We start from the raw sequence: 9659 nt of genomic DNA on the forward strand, positions 1-9659 counted from the left end.
TGTAGTGCTATACGCTAGTTCCACGCTGCCCTGCCAGGCCTATACCCTCAGGGGAGCTCAACCCAAATAAACATATCTCATTTCTAAAGGCAGAGACTGGTAATGAGGGTACTGCCAGCCAGAACCCCTCTCCTCCTCTATTCCCCCTCTATTCCCCCTCTCCTCTCCTCTCCTCTCTCCTCTCCCCTTTTCTCTCCTACGCTAAAGTGCTCTTCTTGTTAACATTCATGCTCCACAACCGTATGATTGCTGTTGGAGGGGGTTCTGAAGTTTATGCTAGCTGTCTCCGACAAAGGCCGTCCGTCGTCCAGACTGGAGAACACTGGAGGGCTTTGTGTCACTGCTACGTTCCAGACAGACAGACAGACAGACGGACATACAGGAGGGGGCGGGTCACCGTTATGAACACACAAACACACACAGAGGCACGCGTGCCAAACACTTTGATCTTTCACTGATGTCTCTCCACCACCATCAGTCACTCTTGGCATGCACCTAAACTAACAGCAGGAGTGGGTTGAGTTTCTCTACAATTTATAGACACCTCACTCTGAATGACGCTATGCATATAAATAATACACATGGTTACACACACACACACACACACACACACAAACACACACACACACACAAACACACACACACACACACACACACACACACCACCCCAGACCCAGATATAAGCCTACTGTACCCCAATCTCTCTTTCCTCTCCCAGCTCTACAATGGATTGATAAACCTGTCAGGCTGATCAGGAGCACAGAGGTTCAAATGTGTGAATGTCAATGTTGTGTTCCATCGCTTCCAATATTGACATGTAAATACAGAGTACTCATCTCTCACTGTCTCACCGTCTCTCTCTCTGTTTCTCCCCTTTTCTCTCCCTCTCTCCCTCTCTCTCCTGCCACCTCCTCTCCATCTCTCCCTTTCTCCCTTTCACTCCTGCCACCTCCTCTCCATCTCTCCCTCTCTCCCTTTCTCTCCTGCCACCTCCTCTCCATCTCGCCATCTCTCCATCTCTCCATCTCCGTCTGTCTGGATCCACAATGTTCCCATTTCCTCCTTGATAATAAATACCTGAATACAGAAAAGATGCTCCTCAAGTCCTTCCTGTTTATATTAATGTTTTATTTAGTGTTTTGAATTATCATAATCAAAGTACCAATAAAAATAACAAAGTAGAATAAAATATACATATCAAGTGTCAGGGTAGTTCTGTAACCTGTCCCATGTGGAATCTTGATGTTATGTTAACAAACAAATTAGCATTTAAATGAATCCTGCATTTTATCCTCAAGGTTATGTTGTCATGGATATTCAATTAGGGTGTGTGTGTGTGTGTGTGTGTGTGTGGTCTATACGTTTCCAACTGACTGGTCCCCCAGAGAGGTGTTACAGTAGGGTTTGTGTAGGGAGGGATGAAAGAGTGGGGTTGTGTGTGCACATTTGTGGTTATTGATGCAGAATAGGGTTTAACAAAACATGCAAGACCAAGTCCAGAAGGAACAGAGCACAATAGTTTGGGAATTTCTGAGTTATTTCAGAGATATGCTGCGCACTTCATACCATAGGAAGAGATATCTCACAAGACATCCTTTAAGGTTTTTCAAGAACAACAAACAGTGAGATTCTCTTAAACACACACAGGGACAAAGTGTAGTGTCGGTGCTTTCCCTGTGTAGGGTATGATTGTTATCATCTTGGCCCATCTCCTAAAGCAGCAGCACCAGGGATGAAAGTGTGAGGCCTGATATTATTACAGGCCTACTACACAGAGACTGTTTAAACACCAAACAGCCTGCACACACACACACACCCGCCGGAGGCCTCAACCAACAGTTTATAAAATTCATTCAAAAATACAGACTTTTAACTCAGTCTATTCCGGTGCAGGCGTTAGTGCCAGTCACCACAGGGGGAAGGGAAGTCAAGATGGAGTGTGTTCCTCCATCTGCATGGAGCTGTCTCATACCTATTACTCTCACATTGCTCTGATCTGATAAGATGACTGCTGTCCAGCAGAGTACTGAATGGTATGCCTCTTGTGGAGTATTACTTACATTTTGACCCGTAATTAATTGAGTGCCTATGGTATTCTGAATGCTTTCTGGACCTTAGTGTGAAGTGTCTCAACCCTGTTCATCATAACCCTCCAAACACAAGCCACTTGTTACTTTGGAAAGGGGTTGGTCTCCCAACACATAGAAGTGTTGATAGAACCATGTCATCCAGAGAGTGAAATGATGATAGATCTCCTCTCTGAGAGCAGGCCAAAAGCTATTTATTTAACCCTGTACTGGGAGCTTGCACAGCAGTCAAATAAAGAACTATGTGCTTTAGCTGAATGCTTGTAAACCAGTGCTTGCAAATGTCCACAGACAATGGGGTACGCAGTACGGGCATGAGGTAGATGAAGAATAGGTGTTTGTGTGAGGGAGAATGCTGTGTACTGTGCAGTACTGTACTGCACCCCTTTGTGCATTTTTTAAATCTCCCAATGATAATGTGGTGAGTTGCCTGTTAATCTCTAAGGCAAACTAATCTCCCTTTTAATATAGCTGATTCATGAACCTGCTCAAAAACATGTTGTTTTTAATTAATCTACCCCTCGCCGGCTCGCCGGCTCACCAGCCATAATAAAATGTGGATTAACTTGTGAGCTGGGTGATATGTGGAGTTTTTTACTGGTTCTTATGGCATGGCGTCTCCTTCCGTCTGCTACAGTAAATATGTATGCTAATACGCTAGCTCATAAAGTCGTTAAAGAACACCTCGGCTCATATGATTGAGGAAGGGAACACACACAAACACACACAAACATCAAGCGCACACACGCAGTGATGACTTTGCCTGAGGCAGTTTATGTCTGTAAGGCATATTCACTCCACGCTTTTTTATATAAATACATTTCCTCAATTATTCAGCCTGTTTTAAGACTTCAGATTATGTCAAATTGCAGCCAAGTGGTGTGATGGCTGGAGGGCTAATGTGTGTGTGGATTGCCAGGCCTAGGGTTGCAAAGGGAGGGTAGATTACCAGTAATCTTTTAGAATTTTGGTATCTTTCAAAGATTTTATGGATGAAGTGGCCAGAATCATGACCTAAATACTAGCTTGTGTAATGGCTACAGCAGCTTAACCTGGCATTTTTACTTTTTTAATTTCACATTTATTTAACCAGGTAAGCCAGTTGAGAACAAGTTCTCATTTACAACTGCGACCTGGCCAAGATAAAGCAAAGCAGTGCGGAATTACAACACAGAGTTACATATGGAATAAACAAAACGTACAGTCAATAACACAATAGAAAATCTATATACAGTGTGTGCAAATGTAGTAAGTTATGGAGGTAAGGCAATAAATAGGCCATAGTGCAAAATAATTACAATTATAATTCAGTATTAACACTGGAGTGACAGATGTGCAGAAGATGATGTGCAAATAGAGATACTGGGGTGCAAATGAGCAAAATAAATAACAATATGGGGATGAGGTAGTTGGGTGGGCTAATTACAGATGGGCTGTGTACAGGTGCAGTGATCGGTAAGCTGCTCTGACAACTGATGCTTAAAGATAGTGAGGGAGATACGTGTCTCCAGCTTCAGAGATTTTTGCAGTTCATTCCAGTCATTTGCAGCAGAGAACTGGAAGGAATGGCGACCAAAGGAGGTGTTGGCTTTGGGGATGACCAGTGAGATATACCTGCTGGAACGCATACTACGGGTGGGTGTTGCTATGGTGACCAATGAGCTAAGATAAGGCGGGGATTTGCCTAGAAGGGATTTATAGATGACCTGGAGCCAGTGGGTTTGGCGACGAATATGTAGTGAGGGCCAGCCAACGAGAGCGTACAGGTCACAATGGTGGGTAGTATATGGGGCTTTGGTGACAAAACGGATGGCACTGTGATAGACTACATCCAATTTGCTGAGTAGAGTGTTGGAAGCTATTTTGTAAATGACATCGCCGAAGTCAAGGATCGGTAGGATTTTACGATCAGTTTTACGAGGGCATGTTTAGCAGCATGAGTGAAGGAGGCTTTGTTGCGAAATAGGAAGCAGATTCTAGATTTAACTTTGGATTGGAGATGCTTAATGTGAGTCTGGAAGGAGAGTTTACAGTCTAACCAGACACCTAGGTATTTGTAGTTGTCCACATATTCTAAGTCAGAGCCGCTGAGAGTAGTGATTCTAGTCAGGCAGGTGGGTGCAAGCAGCGTTCGATTGAAGAGCATGCATTTAGTTTTACTAGCGTTTAAGAGCAGTTGGAGGCCACGGAAGGAGTGTTGTATGGCATTGAAGCTCGTTTGGAGGTTTGTTAACACAGTGTCCAATGAAGGACCAGATGTATACAAAATGGTGTCGTCTGCGTAGAGGTGGATCTGAGAGTCACCAGCAGCAAGAGCGACATCATTGATATACACAGAGAATAGAGTCGGCCCGAGAATTGAATCCTGTGGCACCCCCATAGAGACTGCCAGAGATCCAGACAACAGGCCCTCCGATTTGACACATTGAACTCTATCTGAGAAGTAGTTGGTGAACCAGGCGAGGCAGTCATTTGAGAAACCAAGGCTATTTAGTCTGCCAATAAGAATGCGGTGATTGACAGAGTCATGGGCAAGTTGCAGTGGAGGGTGCAGAGCTGGTGGCCGGGGTAGGGGTAACCAGGTGGAAAGCATGGCCAGCCGTAGCAAAATGCTTGTTGAAATGTTCGATTATCGTAGGATGTTTAAAATTACATTGTTGATGCTGGGCCTAAGCCCTGATGAGAGAGACCCACCCTGTTGCTTAGTGCACATCCAGCTTCTCTGTAGAGAAACTACATACCACCTCTTAACTGCTCAGGGTAAGAGTGTTTTCCAAAAGTATTTAGTTCATAGTTTAAGGATGGATATAAATATAAAATGTACTGTTACGTTTATAAGAACAAAATAAAACTCATATTCACAGTCGAGTCAGATATTGGTTCGACAGTAAAATATATTTCACCATAATGCTTTATCTTATGCCAATTTACAGCACCGGTCCATAGAGTTACAGTAATGTAAAACTATATGGACATTTTACCCCCACTACCCTCTGCCCCCTTAGCCGTGGTATATTGGCCATACACTACGAACCCAGAGGTGCCTTATTGCTATTATAAACTGGTTACCAACGTAATTAGAGCAGTAAAAATAAATGTTTTGTCATACCCTTGGTATATGTTCTGATATACCAGGGCTGTCAGCCAATCAGCATTCAGGGATAGAACCACCCTGTTTATCTATATATACAGTCTATATATACAGTACCAGTCAAAAGTTTGGACACACCTACTCATTCAAGGGTTTTTCTTTATTTTCTCTGTTTTCCACATTGTAGAATAATAGTGCAGACATCAAAACTATGAAGTAACACATATGGAATCACGTAGTAACCAAAAAAGTGTTAAACAAATAAAAATATTTTTTATATTTGAGATTCTTCAAAGTAGCCACACTTTGCCTTGATGACAGCTTTGCACACTCTTGGCATTCTCTCAACCAGCTTCACCTGGAATGCTTTTCCAACCGTCTTGAAGGAGTTCCCACATATGCTGAGCACTTGTTGGCTGCTTTTCCTTCACTCTGCCGTCCGACTCATCCCAAACCATCTCAATTGGGTTGAGGTCAGGGGATTGTGGAGGCCAGGTCATCTGATGCAGCACTCCATCACTCTCCTTCTTGGTAAAATAGCCCTTACACAGCCTGGAGGTGTGTTGGGTCATTGTCCTGTTAAAAAACAAATGATAGTCCCACTAAGCCCAAACCAGATGGGATGGCGTATCGCTGCAGAATGCTGTTGTAGCCATGCTGGTTAAGTGTGCCTTGAATTCTAAATAAATCACAGACAGGTGTCACCAGAAAAGCACCCCCACACCATAACACCTCCTCCTCCATGCTTTACGTAGGGAACCACACATGCGGGGATCATCCGTTCACCCACACCGCATCTCACAAAGACACGGCGGTTGGAACCAAAACTCTCCAATTTGGACTCCAGACCAAAGGAAACATTTCCACCGGTCTACCGTCCATTGCTCGTGTTTCTTGGCCCAAGCAGGTCTCTTCTTATTATTGGTGTCCTTTAGTAGTGGTTTCTTTGCAGGAATTCGACCATGAAGGCCTGATTCAGACAGTCCCCTCTGAACAGTTGATGTTGAGATGTGTCTGTGACTTGAACTCTGTGAAGCATTTATTTGGGGTGCATTTTCTGAGGCTGGTAACTCTAATGAACGTATCCTCTGCAGCAGAGGTAACTCTGGGTCTTCCACTCCTGTTGTGGTCCTCATGAGAGCCAGTTTCATCATAGCATTTCATGGTTTTTGCGACTGCACTTGAAGAAATGTTTAAAGTTCTTGAAATGTTCCGTATTGACTGACCTTCAGGTCTAAAAGTACTGATGGACTGTCATTTCTCGTTGCTTATTTGAGCTGTTCTTGCCATAATACCAAATAGGGCTATCTTCTGTATACCCCCCACCTCCCCCACCCCCACCCCCCTCCTCTTGTCACAACACAACTGATTGGCTCAAACGCATTAAGAAGGAAATAAATTCCACATATTAACTTTTAACAAGGCACACCTGTTAATTGAAATGCATTCCATGTGACTACCTCATGAAGCTCATAGGCCCCGTGTAGCTCAGTTGGTAGAGCATGGTGCTTGCAACGCCAGGGTTGTGGGTTCATTTCCCACGGGGGGCCAGTATGAAAATGTATGCACTCACTAACTGTAAGTCGCTCTGGATAAGAGCATCTGCTAAATGACTCAAATGTAAAATGTAAAGCTGTCATCAAGGCAAAGGGTGGCTTTGATATGATTCCATATGTGTTATTTCATACTTTTGATGTCTTCACTATTATTCTACAAAAATAAAGAAAAACCCTTGAATGAGTAGGTGTGTCCAAACCTTTGACTGGTAGTGTATATATATACGCCGTCTTGTGATCTTTTTATATTCTATTATTTCACTTAGTATTATTATACCTGCATTGTTGGTCAAAGAGGATTCCACTGTACCCTGCAATTACATCTGTGACCCTGTGCATGTGACTAATAAATTCTCATTTGATTTGAGGTCAGGGAACCAAATAAAACTCTTTGGAATGCACCTTGATACCAAGAACCACTATTTGCGGTCTGACTGCTGTCACCCTACAATCCTTAGGTGGAGCTGCGTGTTAGACTCTTACATGCATACTGTACATAATATATCGTCCCTGTGATGAGGGACATGTGTGCAGGGATGGATCTAGACCATGAACAGGTTCACTCTCCAGCCTAATAATCCCACTGAAACCAGAGCTCCGCTTCAGACTGTCACATCGACATTCCAAGGCACACAGGAATACAGAGTTGGAAACATTCTGATTCCCGACCAAACCAGTCCCAGGTTTGCTGTTGCCTTTCCCACCTCACCCCGCCCAGGCATTTATTTAATCAAAGTATGGGATCCTATTCCGGGCCATTGGAATTTGGGAATTACAATTTGGGAATTTATGGGAGTTTCTTGTATTTTGACTAAGAGGTAGGGGTGGGGCGGTACACTTTGTTGGCTAGTCGGGTCGTCCCCAATGTTTTGATATGTGCCACAGGAGCAGGGGCAGGGGCAGGGCAGGGGCAGGGGCAGGAGCAGGGGCAGGGGGAGGGGCAGGGGCAGGGGCAGGGGCAGGGGCAGGAGCAGGGGCAGGGGCAGGGGCAGGGGCAGGGGCAGGGGCAGGGGCAGGGGCAGGGGCAGGGGCAGGGGCAGGGGCAGGGGCAGGGGCAGGGGCAGGGGCAGGGAATAAAGATGTTCTAGTCGAATGGTCCCACGTTATGGCATGCCATAGAAGGGTGGGGTGCTGTTATTACAACAAAGTCTGAAAAGCCTGTCTCCACCCCAGGAACACATATACTGTAATGCCATATCCGCAAACCAGCAAACCAGCTAGGTTGGAGTTAGGACTAACACTGCTGGCCCGTATCCTTCGTCTAAGAACAATATTTTCCAAAATCAATGAGACTTTCTTATTCACATGAATAAAGTATAAATTATGAAAGTAAATAATCAACCATCGCCTCAGAGAAGGCAGACTAGCTCCATTGTCAGATATCCGAACAGCCATTGTGGTTTAAAGTTAGTGACCTTTACAGTCTAGAACAGGGGTGTCAAACTCATTCCACGGAGGGCCGAGTGTCTGCGGGTTTTGTTTTTTTGTTTCAATTAAGACCTAGACAACCAGGTGAGGGGAGTTTCTTACTAATTACTGACCTTAATTCATTGGAGCGAAAACCCGCAGACACTCGACCTAACATGGAATGAATTTGACACGTGGTCTAGAAGGTGAGAACAATAAGATTACATACTCACTTTTGGCCAGCACTGGGTGGGAGTTCAAAGTTCACAACCTCTGATGTCAGAAAGGTGCCCACCACTTGGCTTCAGTGGGTATGAAGCCAACAGCTACTGTACTCTATCTGAGGACTCAACCACAGGGAGGAGAGAGAGCAGGTGAGAGCATGGGTCACCATTTACTTTACACTACAGAGAGCTAGCGCTGTATCTGCCAGTCAGCAGTCCCTCAGACCTCTCTTTCATTAGAGAGATACACAGGCCCCTTTCTGGCATGGACCGCAAAGAGAGAGCCGAGCATGCACACACACACGCACGCACCCACACGCACGCACCCGCGCACACACACACACCCGTGCGCACACACACCAGATAGGGGACTTAAAAGGCCTCTCCCAGGTGTTTGAACTGTGTTCCCATCATTACCCCCTTCAGCCTGGGGAGCTCTCCCTCTGACAGCCTTGTTGATCGATTGTAATTGTACAGTCCTAATTGATTGACTGCACTTCACTCAATGTAATATGCATTCGTTGGAGGTGACAGGTAAAAGGAGGGAGAACGTGGGTAATGACCTCCCTTCATGTCCTTTGGTGAATGACCCCGCACAGTAGAACCCACGGACACTTCACCATCTTGAGGATGGAAAGAGGAGAGAGACTTTAGCATTTCCCTCCTCTGTGTTATATTCTGCTGACCCAGGCAAAAGAAGTCTTCTGCTTCCCTTTTAATCAAATTTCAATTATTCCGATGGAGGATAGGAAACACACTGGTTTTGCGGTGGCTCTCTCTGTGTTCTTTAAAATCTACTATTTTCCCCCAGCTGGTCCAGGTAATTAATCATCCATACATGTTTTAAAACATCAGCGACTCTCCTCTCCTCCTCTCTCCGCTCCCTCACTTCTTTCCCTCTGTTGTCGAAATGTGTGAGTGATTACCACCAACCTAAATATATTACATATTCCAAAGTGTGGAAAATACACATATGGTGCCGGGTGCTTTGAAACAGCTCTTTATTTGAAGCATAAGCGGAAAAGAGAAAGCAAGCTGAATGGAGTGTGACTTCCAATGCACAGGTGTGGCTAATGAACTAGCAGGAAAGACGAAAAGGGAGACGTACAGTAGCAGGTCAACACTTTTACTTTTTACTGTAACAAGCCAAGGAACGGCAAAGGGCTCTTTTATTTCTATTGCTGCAGTCAGTTTCTCAAATCAAAGAATGAGCACAGGTCTGTCCAGTCCAGGGGACAGAGAGTACATTAATAATGGATAGGTTATTTCTGAGGAGGAGCAATGGTATCCTGCA

This window comes from Coregonus lavaretus (assembly GCF_964263955.1).
Source record: "Coregonus lavaretus genome assembly, chromosome: 37".
NCBI lineage: Eukaryota > Metazoa > Chordata > Actinopteri > Salmoniformes > Salmonidae > Coregonus > Coregonus lavaretus.